The following is a 15,357-nucleotide window of genomic DNA, read 5'->3' as shown; positions in this document are numbered from 1 at the left end:
GCCGCAGAACAAATGCTGGCCGTAATATGCAGTAACAAAGCCAAAGAATTCTGGAACATGATTAAGGGCTCAGCAAAAATGGTGAACGACAACATACAAAACAATGTGGGAGAAAACCAGTGGATAACCCACTTTGCTTCCCTTTACGCCCCATTACCGGCAGCAGGCAAACAAGAAAAGAGTATTAGGGTCTCTGAATCTGGCAGCAAATCACGCTGGACCATTCCATCAGACAAAGAGTCGATCTTAAACAAAATCAGGAAACCGAATAGCTCGAGGGCGCCCGGCCCCGATGGTATTTGTAATCTGGAACTAAAAAAGCACCCGGAGCAATGGGTAGACCTAATGAGCACAATCTTTGCGAACTGTAACACCATCCAAGAAGTCCCACTATCACGGAGAAAAGCAATCATAGTACCCATCTTTAAAAGAGGAGCGCCGGATGACTCAAACCATTACAGGCCCATCGCACTGCTGGACGTAATGGGGAAGGCCTTTGCTTCACTGGCACTAGATGCTTTTCACAACTAGTTACGATCCACTGATATTGCCAACCCTTTCCAGAAGGGCTTCGTAAAAAACTCAGGGACAGGAACAAACATTCTTCTGTTGAGTACTGTGAAAGCTAAGATCCTACAGGGTGGCCCACCTGTATATATGGCATTCATTGACCTGGTCCAAGCCTTTGACCAGGTCAATAGACAACGCCTCTTGAAGAAACTGGAAGTAATGAACTGCCCCTCTTACATTCTGGAGCCGATACAAGCGCTACATCAAGAAACATCGGTAAGGGTGTGCTTGAGCACAGAGGGATGCCTGTCCGACGAAAAAAAACACGCAAAAGGGGTCAAGCAGGGCTGTCCCCTACCCCCAATGCTATACAACGCGTACATAGCAGATTGTGGCGATTCATCTCACAAAGTCAGGCATTTTCCACCGACTAAAGGAGGTACGAAAATTCCAAGACTTCTATATGCCGATGACATAATCGTGATGGACTTAACTCCTATCGGTCTCCAGCGACAATAAGATAACATGGTGGTCTATCTAAAGAAGAACAACCTGCAATTAAACAAGGCAAAAACCAAAATCCTAGTAATGGGAAAACCGTCCAAAAGAGCGCTCAAATTACAATGGTGTTGCGATGGATCAAACTTGGAAAACGTGAACAACTTCAAATATCTGGGGATAATCATAAACAACGACAACAAGAAGTACCCATGCAAGATATTCTGTGGAAAAAGCAAAAAATTTAACAGCACAGGCCAAGGCTGTTGACAGAAAGTACGTGAGGTTCTCAATTATCCTGATGCTAAAATTCTTTAGGATGAAGGTGGTCACATCGCTAACATATGCCAAGGACGCAACGCTGTTACTACCAAACTCAATTTGGGAGAAACTTGAAGGTTACTTCAGGCGGGGGGTACAAAATCCACCCCAATTTCGTTGATCAAAAGAGAACTCTGCCTATCATCGTTGCTGGTAATGAAAATGAGAGAATCTCTGATGTTGTACAGGAAAGTTACAAACAGTCCGGAAGCCAAAGTTTTGGAATTAATCAGAAGGGAGATGGTGGACGGGTCAAACCTGATGTTGCAGCAATGGGAACATCTAAATCTGAATATACGGAAAGAGTCGGATACAACTGCAGAACTGCTAATACAAAATCCAAATAAAGCCTCAAAGAAGCTGCTCGAGGCAGATTGGATTAACACTCAGGAGATGGCCAATAGGTACACCCTGACCAAAGATTTCCTGTCAACACCTATGAAGTTGAGCGACGTCAGAGGATGCCTAAAGCAATTCCCGGACAAAAGGCTAAGCAGATCTTTTTTAAGATTTCAGCTAAATCAAGTGAAAACTAACAAAATACTAAAGATAAGAAAGCAGTCGAACACGAACACTTGTCAGTTCTGTAAGGAAGATTCCTCAGTGGAAACCAGTAAGCATCTACTCTTGGAGTGCAAAGAACTTAAAAGAGAAAGAATACGATTTCTTGCTGAACTACTGGAAAACTTCAGAACCTTGGACGTAGACAATCTGTGGAACTTTTTGACATGCGGAAACAACAGACGAGGTGTAATTGGAGTGACCTCTTTCCTGAAGTACCTGGACATTCAGTAAACTGGGACTCTTGGAGGGGGAAACTTGGTTGGTCAACTGATCCAATACACCTCTACCTCCCTAACGAAAATGACAGTTTGGTGGATTCTAAATGTTGTAAAAATTGCTTTGCAATTGAAACAAAAATTTAAAAAAAAAAAAAAAAAAAAAGAGTGTAATGTTGAGTCAGCCCTGCCCACAAAGTGTTGGCTTGCTCCTAGTTAGAAGAGGACACTTAATATGGAGGCTTTCCACCCGGGCTGATACGCTGACTCTGAGATGCTCAATCTGAGTTTCAGGCTCAAAAAGGAGCCATCCTTTTTGAGCCTGAAAGGAAGGGTGCAAAGGTTAGGCCTTCTGGGGTTCTAATGTGCGCTTTTGAAGGTTACTCCAGGAGCTAGTGTTGAAAACCTTTCAGCGGGGTGTGCAGACATTTTAGACATCAAAATAACATGGTGGGATGTTCATGAATCCTCTTGGGGGTGCGTAATAGTAGTAAATGCCTATTTAAACCCAGTGTTGGTTACTATTACAGATTTTTGTCGTGTAATTACAAAGGTGTTTGAATCATTTGCTATGCAAGAAATGGGCCTCATTACACGGTAGGCGGTAAGGGTTTACCGGTACCGGTAAGGGCACCGGTACCGGTAAACCCTTACCGCCTAACTACGAGGTCACTTTGCGGGTCCTCCCTTAACGCCTGGTTTTTCCAGGCGTTAAGGACGGGACCCGCAAAGGGACCTCGGAGCTAATTACGGTACCGCAATTTGCGGTACCGTAATTAGCACCTTCCCCATTCCCATTATGCCCTATGGGGGCAAAAATGGGAATGGGGAAGGGCCTTGGTGAATGGGGAATTACCGCCCCCGCTCACCTTGGAGTAGGGCGGTAATTCCGCCATCCACCAAGGCGGACTCGGTACGTTACCGGCAGCAACCATGGCGCTAATAGCGCCATGGTTACCGCCTACCGTGTAATGAGGCCCAATGTGTGGATTGCGCTTTTGGGCAATGTTAAATCAGAATGCTTAGATGACTTCGGGTATTCGATGACTAGACCTAGACATTTCCCGGAGCGCGCTAGAGATAGAGCAAACTGTTCCGGGTTTGCTTCGACTTGTGATCTCTCACTGTTAAATGGCAATATTTTGAGTGATAGGCCTCCTAATTACACTTGGTCGAATGGTAGTATTAGCTCTACATTGGACTACGTGTTTGTCTGAAACTCGCTGTGGGATAGCTTTGATTTGCTGGTGGTGATGGGTAATGTAACTAGCGATCATGTGAAGTTGGTTTTTATGCTGTGGGGGTTGTCTATTGCTGGCCCTAGCTTGGTGGCAGCAACCCAGTTAGAGAGAAGACTAACCAACCATGCCATAATATGGCAGCCAAAACTGGCAGCTCGTTTCAAAACTTAGGTGGAGCAGGGAATTTTGGGGGGTACTTTTACGTACATGCGACCTCTTGGTGTGGGAATTTATTTTCCAGCACATACTATGGGCCATTCTTCCGGGCTCCTTTACCGGGTTCCTGCAATGAGGAATAACCGGGTCATTCCGACATAGGAGAACCCGGTAATTCCTCCTTGCAGGAATCCATCCCCATCCCCATTTGAGCCCACATAGGGCTCAATGGGAATGGGGAGGGAGGTAATAACGGACATATTACATCTGCCCCGTTATTACCTCTCTCTACCCCACACGGGACCCGGAAAAGACGTCTGGTTTTAGCAGACGTCTGATCTGGGTCCCGCAAAGGGAACCTTGTAATACGCTCTCCCGGAATGAAGGGGGCCGGTCCCGTACCGGCCCTCATCATTCCGGGAGCGCAAGGGTCGTAATGAGGCCCTATGTGTGTTAATTCCATTACAGTCTCTATCTGGCAACGTTAATACTGTTGTTGCTACCCATAAGTTTAATCAACAGGTGGCAGATAGAAAAAGAACACTTAGAGTTGATATTAGAAAAGCGGGCAAGTTAGGGGTCTCTGCTCATGAAAATATAAAGAAGTTGAAGTTGGCTTATGCGAATTGGATAAAAAGGTATAGGTATTTGTTGTTCCAAAAAGATGCAGAGTGTATCTTGTCTGCTCTGGGCTCCTCTGATCTATCTACATTTTGGAGTCTAGTTAGAGGTAGCCGGGTCCTGACATCTCTGCAATCACAGCCAATATCTGGCCTCCACTGGGAGTCTTATATTAGGGAATTGTATTCTTACACCTTCGGGCCAGTACTAAATCTCACGAAGGCAGAGGGGTGGTGGGGCCTGGGGCCAATTGGGATGGCCTGGACTTAGATCTGGAGGGGATTCTTAAGTCATTAGAAGGGCATACAAATGCAATGCCCCAGGCCCATTTGGCTTGACCACTTTAATGTTGAAGTCTGCTCCACTTCTCTGGGCAGAGGTTCTATTGCAATTGTTTAGGAATAGCAATGCTACTCACCAGTTCCCTTTGACTTGGAAGGAGGCCATTGTGGTAGTGATGTTTAAATTGGGAGAAAGAGTGGATTCCTGTAAACCACCGCCCTATCTACCTGTTGAAGGTGACATACAAGATATTCTCTAGAGTCCTCATCTGTGCTCGGGAAGGTTGGGCTAGAAAATCTGGCAAACTGGACATAAATAAGTCGGGATTTCACAAAGTCATAAGTACCTCCCTAACTTGCTTTCTAATGTATCTGCTGGGTAAGCAAGAGACTTTGATATGATGTGATATTTTATTTGTATTGCGCTCGTACACAAGTGTTTCAGAGCGCGACAAGGCAAGGGAGGGGAACAGGGCAGAACAAAACAACGATTTTACTAGGCCCAGTGACATTGAGAAAGGCCAAGCGTGGCCTTTACTTTGCATTTCTGGACATCTCCAAGGCGCTTGACTGCGTGGATCGCGTCAGACTATGGAAGACGCTAAGGTCGTGGGGCTGTATTTGGTCAACATATTGGAGTCCCTGCATGCCGATGTAAGATTGAAAATAAGGTTAGATCAAAGACGTTTTTATTCATCTTGGGTCTATGCACAGCGTGGTCTCCAGCAGGGCTGTGTGCTTACCCCTTTTCTTTTTAATTTGTATATATTTGGAATAATGGCAGCACTAGTTCATTCAATGGTAAACCCGCCAAGGTTAGGTTTGCTCAAATTACAGTATTTATTGTACTTGGATGGCCCTGTTTTGCTTGACTATACAGTAATAGGCCTGCAAAGATCACTAAAAGCAGCTGAGGAGTTTGTTGGGGACCTTGGCTTGACAGTCAATGGGCCTCATTACAAGTTTACCGATCTGGAAACAAGGGTGTCGGTAAGCACACCAGCACCCATGTTACCGGACCGGCAAACTACATGTGTGCCTGCTGTGGTCGCTGTGCCCGACAGGTCTGACCCTGCCGTGTGCAGCGGCCATGGTAGGCAGACCGTTCACAGAAGCGCTGGCACCGTTAACAATGGTGCCAGCGCTTCCGAGCCCCAACTCCCATAGAGTCCTTTTGGACTCTATGGGAATGGGGACCTACATTTTTCTAGTGACTGACTTCCCAGGCCGCTGGATTTGTAATCTCCTGGTGGCACCGGGAAGTCAGGCGCTGGTAAAATATTAAGTGTCCAGTGGCAACCCGCCGGTACCACCGCCAGGGTTACCACCGAACTCGTAATGCGGCCCAATGTCCCCAAGTCAAAAGTCTTGGTAGTAAACTGTCGACAAATGTGCTCTGGGAAACTAAACCTTGCTTGGTACATAAATGAGCAGAGGTTACAGGCGGTTTGGGTGTTCAGATACATTGGTGCACTGTTTAAAGCTAGGAAATCATTGGGTATGGCGAACCAAGCTCTGAAGCTTGAAGCAGTTGTGGCTGCAACATGAATCTGTGTAATGGACAAGAAATATGGTCGGTTTTCAGCCTTGCCAGCCTTTGAGATGTACAACCAAATGAGCATCCCTAGGTTGATCTATGGGTCTAATGCTTATGAAGAAGGTCTAGCTTGGTCTAAGGTTGAGTCTTTTTATATGGAAACTTGTATTGTCCTTTCCCAGGGGTATTCCTTTTGCTGCAGTGCACCACTTAGGGGGCTTGTATCTCTGGAGGTCAAACTTACCTAGCGAAGAATGCTGTTATTTTGTAGCATACTATTGCTCCCAGTGTTTTCTCTTTTTCAATGGGGGTGGGGTATTAAATGCATGGATGTGCAACTCCCCGGATATTCTGGACCAAAATTCTGTATTGGTAGAGTACTTGCTGCTTACTCCTGATAAGATCACCTGGTCTGTTAAAAATGCTTTGACCGCTTCAGCCTGGATAGTAAACCTCAAAATGCGTTGCAGAACTTTATGATAAAACACCCATCTAAAAAGCAAGAGACATGTGGATAAATGTGAAATTAGCTCTATTGCCAACCAAAGATGTTATTGGTGCACGCACTAAAGCCGCTGTGGGATAGCGCCTCTGTCGGTTTTGTATGCTGTCACAGGAAACGTTAAAACATATAATCCTTGAATGCTCCGGTCTATGTAATCTTTGAAAATCCTATTTTGATTTTTTTTTCTTTCAAAAACCTTTGGTCACGGGAGGAATGTTTGGTGGTCATTTTTGGTTGAGTCTAGTGACCATTTGGTTATTTCAGTTATGCATTTTGTAAGAAGTATGTCACTTGATTTAGAAATGGTATTTTACATTTGATATCAATTTTTAATGAATGTTCTCTTGTTTATGAATTGTTGGTATTAAACTATTTATTGTGCCTACTCTTTTTTAACAATAACTATTGTCTTTTGGGGGGCGTGGCTACGAGGGCCATGTAGGAGGACGTGATCTGGAGGAGCTCCCGAGATCCTGAAATGATCCTGGCGGAATAGTGCACAACAATGTGCCTACAACTGCTGAAAACACACATGTCGGTGTGTGAATGGTCTGACCGTGCTTGGTGAACTTTTGGAAGGCGTGGGAGGAACGACGGTGGAGTTTTGTGCAAAAAAGATAAGGACTTCCGAAGACGAAAGACGACACAAAATGGCCGACCAATGACCGGAACAAAGGAAGCAGCAGGCTGCACGACGATCGAGCGATAGAGGTGTACTGTGTGCGCATTTGTAACTTGTGCAGAACACAGGTCCTCTGGGTCATGTCTAGCAGAACGGTGAGGCCGAAGGCGAAACCGCCACCTTGGACGACTTCGCTAAAACGTCCCCTGGTCCGGAAAATCCCAAGAGTAAGGACAAGTCGCTTACAGGCAGCATGACGGCGACGGGTACCAACCATGAGGTCCTAGCTGCGATTGCGGACTTAAAAGCGGCCTGGGAAGCTAAACTTGAACTGGCCGTAACTGAGCTGAAAACAGCATTGGACCTTAAGGTCGGTGAGGTCCAGGAAGAAGTGAATTTACTCCGGCAGGACGTCAGGGCCTTGGCGGAGCACAAGGAAACCCTCGAGAAAGAGGTGAGCCCTAACTCCGCGGATTGTGCCTCCCATAAAGCCAAATTACATGCCATGGTACAGAGAATGGGCAACTTGGAGAACAGAGCGGAGGAGGCGGAAGGATGTGCCCGACGAAACAACATTCGCATCGTGGGCCTGCCGGAGGGATCGGAGGGACACTATCCTATGGAGTTCATTGAGTCTATGCTGCTGCAGGAGATACCCGGAGGATCCTTATCTCAAGGTTTTGCGGTGGAACGAGCGCATAGAGCTCTAACACGGAGGCCGCCGCCAGGAAACCCGCCTAGGCCTGTAATAGCCAAAATCCTTAATTACCGGGACCGGGAGAGGATATTGGAACACTTCCGTAAGGGAGGAACGATTACACGAGGAGCGGCAAACATCACAGCCTACCCAGACTATACCCTGGCTGTGCAGCGTAGCCGCATGAACTTTGGGACGGTAAAGCGAAGATTGAGAGAGGCGGGCCACAAATACATGTTGCTGTATCCGGCAAAATTGAAAGTTTTTCATAAACACAAAACTTTGTTTTTTGAGACTCCGGAAGACGCCATGGGATGGCTCGACGCACATGGATGTCCCCAGGAGCCTGACATTCGGACGGGAAGAGGAGATGGAGGAGATAAGTAGTGCACGAGGAGGGTGCTACAAGATGGCGCGGACCAGATCTCTGGGACTTGATTATAGTCATTTGCGCGGCCTTCGGGAGAGAAGGTCAGACTGTTGCACAAAATATTATGAGCACTGTTATTATTATTGTATTTAAGGGAGCCTTGCAGAGCGGATCTCTTTACCCGACTTAGTAACTTTAGCTAAGTGGCCACTAGGGCGACTTCACCCTACTGAGCTCTGGGCATTGTTTGGTGCTTGCAGGGCTAGATGTGGGGGTGCCTGAGTTGCGAGGATGGAGCTGGGCAGCAGTTGAGGTGTGTGGTGTTGGGGAAGGGATGGGTAGAGGGTGGGGAAGGAAGAGGGGAATTTGTGGTGTATATAGTTATGGGGAGTTTGAGTTTGCACAAGAAGGTTGTATCTGTATCGCGTGGGCAAGTGGGATTCGCCACACGGAAGGGGGGAGGACACTCATGAGCTATGGGGGACCTTAAGATCGTAACGCGGAATGTCAGGGGACTCAATAGTTACTTAAAGAGGAACAAAGTCATGATGTATTTGAAAAGACAGAAGATTGATATTGCACTGTTGCAAGAGACGCATCTGACCCTGCAATAGCTGGAACTGGTGGGGAAGAAGTGGAGAGGTACTGTAGTAGGCTCTCTGTACTCTGCCTACGCTAGGGGAGTGTTGGTTTGGGTGGCACGGCACGTTCCGCTCCAACTTACACAAGAGGTGGTGGATACGGAGGGGAGGTTGGTCATATTGAAGGCACTGGTGGAGAATAGGGAGGTGTGCATTATAAACACGTATGCCTCCAATCAAAATAGGGCAGCATATTTTAGGACTCTGTGTACCAATCTGGGTGCGTGTATGGGGGGAGCGGTTATTTGGGGAGGGGATTTTAACTGCATGCTCAACCCCAAAGCAGATAGATCCGATGGTAAGATCGATAGGCCCACCCCAGTGGCCAGGGCATTGCAGACACTGCTCGACGACTTCGGGCTGGCAGATGTTTGGAGGCTGAATCATCCTATTGAAACACAGTACTCGCATTACTCAGCTCCGCAACAACTGCATACGAGACTTGATTATTTTTTTGCCACGCCAGATGTGGTGATAGAGACCACTCAAATAGACTACAAAGCGAGGGTTCTGTCGGACCACTCGCCTCTGGTTCTGGGCTGGCAGTACTGCCGCCCCAGAGCGCGAATACTGACGTGGCGCCTCCGGGCTGAGGCGCTCAGGGACCCGGTCTTCAGAGAAGATATCAGGGATGAGATCACACATTATTTTGAAGAAAACACTGGCAGTGTGCATTCAGCGGGCACGCTCTGGGAAGCCTTCAAGGTGGTATTGCGGGTGCTGCTATTACTAAATCAAAAGGCCTACAGGGTGGGGTCCTAATGGAGTTAGGGGAAGCGGAGGGTGAACTGGAACGGGAAATCAATAGGGCAGGAGGGGATGCGGAACTTGTACTCAAACTGCAGCAGCGGTGTGCAGAGCTTTGGGAAAGGCTCTGCAACCTTAACTATAAGAGGTATGTGGAGAGACAACATGCAGGTGGGGATAAAACCAGCCGTCTTCTGGCGTGGTTATATAAGAGTGAAACCCTTAGGCCCCCGATTAGGACGATAACCAGAGAGGATGGGGAGGTAGCGGACACCCAAGAGGGAGTCAATAAGGCATTCTCAGACTACTACAGGGCATTATATGAGGACAAAGGGAGGAGCAATCGAGAGGAGATAAGAGAAACTTTAAGAAACATGGAAATACCTAAGATTAGTGCCGAAGACAGGGAGGAGCTGAATGCACCGATTACGCTAGAGGAACTGGAGGAGGTGGTGAAGCAGTTGCCCACCTGTAAGACCCCGGGTGCGGACGGACTCCCTAGCGAGTTGTATAAATCATATAGAGAGGAGGTACTCCACCCCATGCTAGAAATGCTCAATGAGTCTTTTGAGGTGGGCCGGCTGCCGGAATCGCTTAGAGAAGCGATAATTATACTGCTTCCTAAGCCCAACAAGCCAGGGCACAGCTGCGGCTCCTATAGGCCTTTGTCAATGTTGAACCAGGACGGCAAGATATTGACGGTGGTCCTGGCCAATAGGCTGCGCAGAGTTATTAGCAAACTGATACACCCGGACCAGACAGGTTATGTCCCCAACAGAAATATAACCCACAACCATGGACGACTCCACCGGGTGATTGAAGAGGGGAACAGAAGCGAGGGTGAAATGGCGGTTGTGTCCTTAGATGCAGTCAAGGCTTTTGATTCAGTGAGGTGCCCATGGTTGCTGGAGGCCCTGAGGGAATACGGGATGGGGCCGGGCTATGTTAGGTGGGCGAAATTGCTGTACAGTGAACCGCTAGCTAGGGTACGCACAGGATCGGTGATATCCGAGAGATGGCAACTTAGTAGAGGCACCAGAGAAGGGTGCCCCTGGTCCCCGATGTTATATATTCTGGCTCTGGAGCCCCTAGCAGTGTACCTTAGACAACAATATGACATGATAGGTACTGAGGTGGGGGGAGAGAAACACCTACAGGCCGATTCATGGAATAATTAGCGCAGCGCAAGTGGCCAAAAATGTGCGATTCGCTGTGGAATAGCGAAAATCGCAGTGCAAGCGCGAAAATCGCACGAAAAGCAGCGCACATCGATTCATGGAAGGCCGTGCGCGAGAAAACCATCGGATGTGCGCTAAAAAAGTGCGTGGCGCACGTTGGCGCACAGGCCATCTAACGGCGTGCGCCAGGTCACAGCAAAAATCGCACAGGCCACAGCGAAAATCGCACATAGCGCGGCGCACACAACAAAAGTAGGCGAAACACGGGGCGTAACACTCGGAATGGGGAACAACTTGCCAAAATGTGGGCGTCACGGGGGAAGTACAGGGTGCAAGTGCGCGGAACGCCCACACGCTCGCCTACAACACATATTCATGGAATCGAATAGGGCAAAAAAGTGCACGGTCAAACCAGCGCACAGGCACAAACACGACCGCCACAAGAAAGCAGGTGGTAGCGTCTCTGCGCCTGTAATAAATGTGCGCCAAAAGGTGCGCCAACAAATAGCACCTATATACAGCTATGATGAATGTCCTATACTGTGGCCCTCCAGGACAAATGACGTGCAAAGGGGTACCCACAAACACGGACACCCGCTGACTGAAAAATAACGTGTGCGTGTATTCCGGGGTGCGCGGGAAGTTTCACACGTGATTTGGCAGGGTACGTGGATTTCAGGGGTGTGTGGGAAGTTCCACATGCGATTTGGCCGGGTACGTGCGCAGGAATTTCCACACGCGACTTGGCTGGGTACGTGGATCTCAGGGGTGCGCGGGAAATCTCACACGCGATTTGGCAGGGTACATGGATTTCAGGGGTGCGCAGGAAGTTCCACACGCGATTTGGCCGGGTACGTGCGCAGGAATTTCCACATGCGATTTGGCTGGGTACGTGGATCTCAGGGGTGCGGGGGAACTCGCACACGCGATTTGGCATGGTACGTGGATTTCAGGGGTGCGCGGGAAGTTTCACACACGATTTGGCCGGGTACGTGCGTGGGAATTTCCACACGCGACTTGGCTGGGTACGTGGATCTCAGGGGTGCGCGGGAAGTCTCACACGCGATTTGGCAGGGTACATGGATTTCAGGGGTGCGCGGGAAGTTCCACACGCGATTTGGCCGGGTACGTGCGCGGGAATTTCCACACGCGATTTGGCTGGGTACGTGGATCTCAAGGGTGCGCGGGAAGTCTCACACGCGATTTGGCAGGGTACGTGGATTTCAGGGGTGCGCGGGAAGTTCCACACGCGATTTGGCCGGGTACGTGAGCAGGAATTTCCACACGCGATTTGGCTGGGTACGTGGATCTCAAGGGTGCGCGGGAAGTCTCACATGCGATTTGGCTGGGTACGTGGATCTCAGGGGTGCGCGGGAAGTTTCACACGCGATTTGGCTGGGTATGTGTATTTCAGGGGTACGCGGGAAATTCTACAAGCGATTTGGCTGTGTGCTCCCAGGTATTCCCTGTTCACCCTCCACACCCCCTGCAGGCAGCCGACACCACAGGGGATTACCCTGCACACCTGCTCATGTCACCCAGCACCCCCACCCCCCAGCACTGTATGTCCCCTATCACCCCCACCCCCCAGCATCCAGGGGCACCCTCCACCAGGCCCCCACTCATGGCCCCCTGCACCCCCACCCCCCAGCATCCAGGGGCACCCTCCACCAGGCCCCCACTCATGGCCCCCTGCACCTGCACCCCCCAGCATCCAGGGGCACCCTCCACCAGGCCCCCACTCATGTCTCCCATCACCCCCACCCCCCAGCATTGCAGGGCACCCTCCACCAGGCACCCACTCATGTCTCCCATCACCCCCACCCACCAGCAGTGCAGGGCACCCTCCACCAGGCCCCCACTCATGTCCAACTCATGTCCCCCTGCACCCCCACCCCCCAGCATCCAGGGGCACCCTCCACCAGGCCCCCACTCATGTCTCCCACCACCCCCACCCCCTAGCAGTGCAGGGGCAGCACCACCAGGCCCTCACTCATGTCTCCCACCACCCCCACCCCCAGCATTGCAGGGCACCCTCCACCAGGCCCCCACTCATGTCTCCCACCACCCCCACCCCCCAGCATCCAGGGGCACCATCCACCAGGCCCCACTCATGTCCAACTCATGTCTCCCACCACCCCCACCCCCCAGCAGTGCAGGGGCACCCTCCACCAGGCCCCCACTCATGTCCAACTCATGTCTCCCACCACCCCCACCCCCCAGCAGTGCAGGGGCACCCTCCACCAGGCCCCCACTCATGTCCAACTCATGTCTCCCACCACCCCCAGCCCCCAGCAGTGCAGGGGCACCCTCCACCAGGCCCCCACTCATGTCCCCCTGCACCCCCACCCCCCAGCATCCAGGGGCACCCTCCACCAGGCTCCCACTCATGTCTCCCACCACCCCCACCCCCCAGCAGTGCAGGGCACCCTCCACCAGGCCCCCACTCATGTCTCCCACCAACCCCACCGGCCAGCAGTGCAGGGCACCCTCCACCAGGCCCCCACTCATGTCTCCCATCACCCCCACCCCCCAGCATTGCAGGGCACCCTCCACCAGGCCCCCACTCATGTTTTCCCATCACCCCCACACCCCAGCATTGCAGGGCACCCTCCACCAGGCCCCCACTCATGTCCAACTCATGTCTCCCACCACCCCCACCCCCCAGCAATGCAGGGGCACCCTCAACCAGGCCCCCACTCATTTCCCCATGCACCCCCACCCCCCAGCATCCAGGGGCACCCTCCACCAGGCCCCCACTCATGTCTCCCACCACCCCCACCCCCCAGCAGTGCAGGGTCACCCTCCACCAGGCCCCCACTCATGTCTCCCATCACCCCCACCCCCCAGCATTGCAGGGCACCCTCCACCAGGCCCCCACTCATGTCTCCCATCACCCCCACCCCCCAGCAGTGCAGGGGCACCCTCCACCAGGCCCCCACTCATGGCCCCCTGCACCCCCACCCCCCAGCATCCAGGGGCACCCTCTACCAGGCCCCCACTCATGGCCCCCTGTACACTCCACCCCCAGCATCCAGGGGCACCCTCCACCAGGCCCCCACTCATGTCTCTCATCACCCCCACCCCCCAGCAGTGCAGGGCACCCTCCACCAGGCCCCCACTCATGTCTCCCCTCACCCCCACCCCCCAGCAGTGCAGGGCACCCTCCACCAGGCCCCCACTCATGTCTCCCACCACCCCCACCCGCCAGCATCCAGGGGCACCCTCCACCAGGCCCCCACTCATGTCTCCCACCACCCCCACACCCCAGCAGTGCAGGGCACCCTCCACCAGGCCCCCACTCATGTCTCCCACCACCCCCACCCCCCAGCAGTGCAGGGCACCCTCCACCAGGCCCCCATTCATGTCTCCCATCACCCCCACCCCCCAGCATTGCAGGGCACCCTCCACCAGGCCCCCACTCATGTCTCCCATCAATCCCACCCCCCAGCATTGCAGGGCACCCTCCACCAGGCCCCCACTCGTGTCCAACTCATGTCTCCCACCACCCCCACCCCCCAGCAGTGCAGGGGCACCCTCCACCAGGCCCCCATTAATGTCCCCCTGCACGTCTCCCACCACCCCCACCCCCCAGAAGTGCAGGGGCACCCTCCACCAGGCCCCCACTCATGTCTCCCATCACCACCATCCCCCAGCATTGCAGGGCACCCTCCACCAGGCCCCCACTCATGTCTCCCATCACCCCCACCCCCCAGCAGTGCAGGGGCACCCTCCACCAGGCCCCTACTCATGCCCCCCTGCACCCCCACCCCCCAGCCTCCAGGGGCACCCTCCACCAGGCCCCCACTCATGGCCCCCTGCACCCCCACCCCCCAGCATCCAGGGGCACCCTCCACCAGGCCCCCACTCATGTCTCCCATCACCCCCACCCCCCAGCATTGCAGGCCACCCTCCACCAGGACCCCACTCATGTCTCCCATCACCCCCACCCCCCAGCAGTGCAGGGCACCCTCCACCAGGCCCCCACTCATGTCCAACTCATGTCCCCCTGCACCCCCACCCCCCAGCATCCAGGGGCACCCTCCACCAGGCCCCCACTCATGTCTCCCACCACCCCCACCCCCTAGTAGTGCAGGGCACCCTCCACCAGGCCCCCACTCATGTCTCCCATCACCCCCACCCCCCAGCAGTGCAGGGGCACCCTCCACCAGGCCCCACTCATGTCCCCCTGCACCCCCAGCCCCAGCATCCAGGGGCACCCTCCACCAGGCCCCCACTCATGTCTCCCCCCCCCCCACCCCCCAGCAGTGCAGGGCACCCTCCACCAGGCCCCCACTCATGTCTCCCATCACCCCCACCCCCCAGCATTGCAGGGCACCCTCCACCAGGCCCCCACTCATGTCTCCCATCACCCCCACCCCCCAGCAGTGCAGGGGCACCCTCCACCAGGCCCCCACTCATGTCCCCCTGCACCCAGGTCCTCACAATCCCCAATAATGTGCGTTATGGTCAGCCTCCACAGCCAAAAGGCCCTACCAAGTAACCCATTCATCCACATGGAAATGGAAATTACATGTTACACCCCCAATGTTCATAAAGCAAATTAACCCATGTCCGTCACACACAATGGTTGCAAATGAATCTGAAAACACCCAACATGACATGCATGAAACCAATGAGATGATACCACAC

The sequence above is a fragment of the Ambystoma mexicanum genome, chromosome 9 (assembly GCF_040938575.1).
Source record: "Ambystoma mexicanum isolate Mex_15411 chromosome 9, UKY_AmexF1_1, whole genome shotgun sequence".
Classification (NCBI taxonomy): domain Eukaryota; kingdom Metazoa; phylum Chordata; class Amphibia; order Caudata; family Ambystomatidae; genus Ambystoma; species Ambystoma mexicanum.
This window is presented reverse-complemented; position numbering follows the sequence as displayed.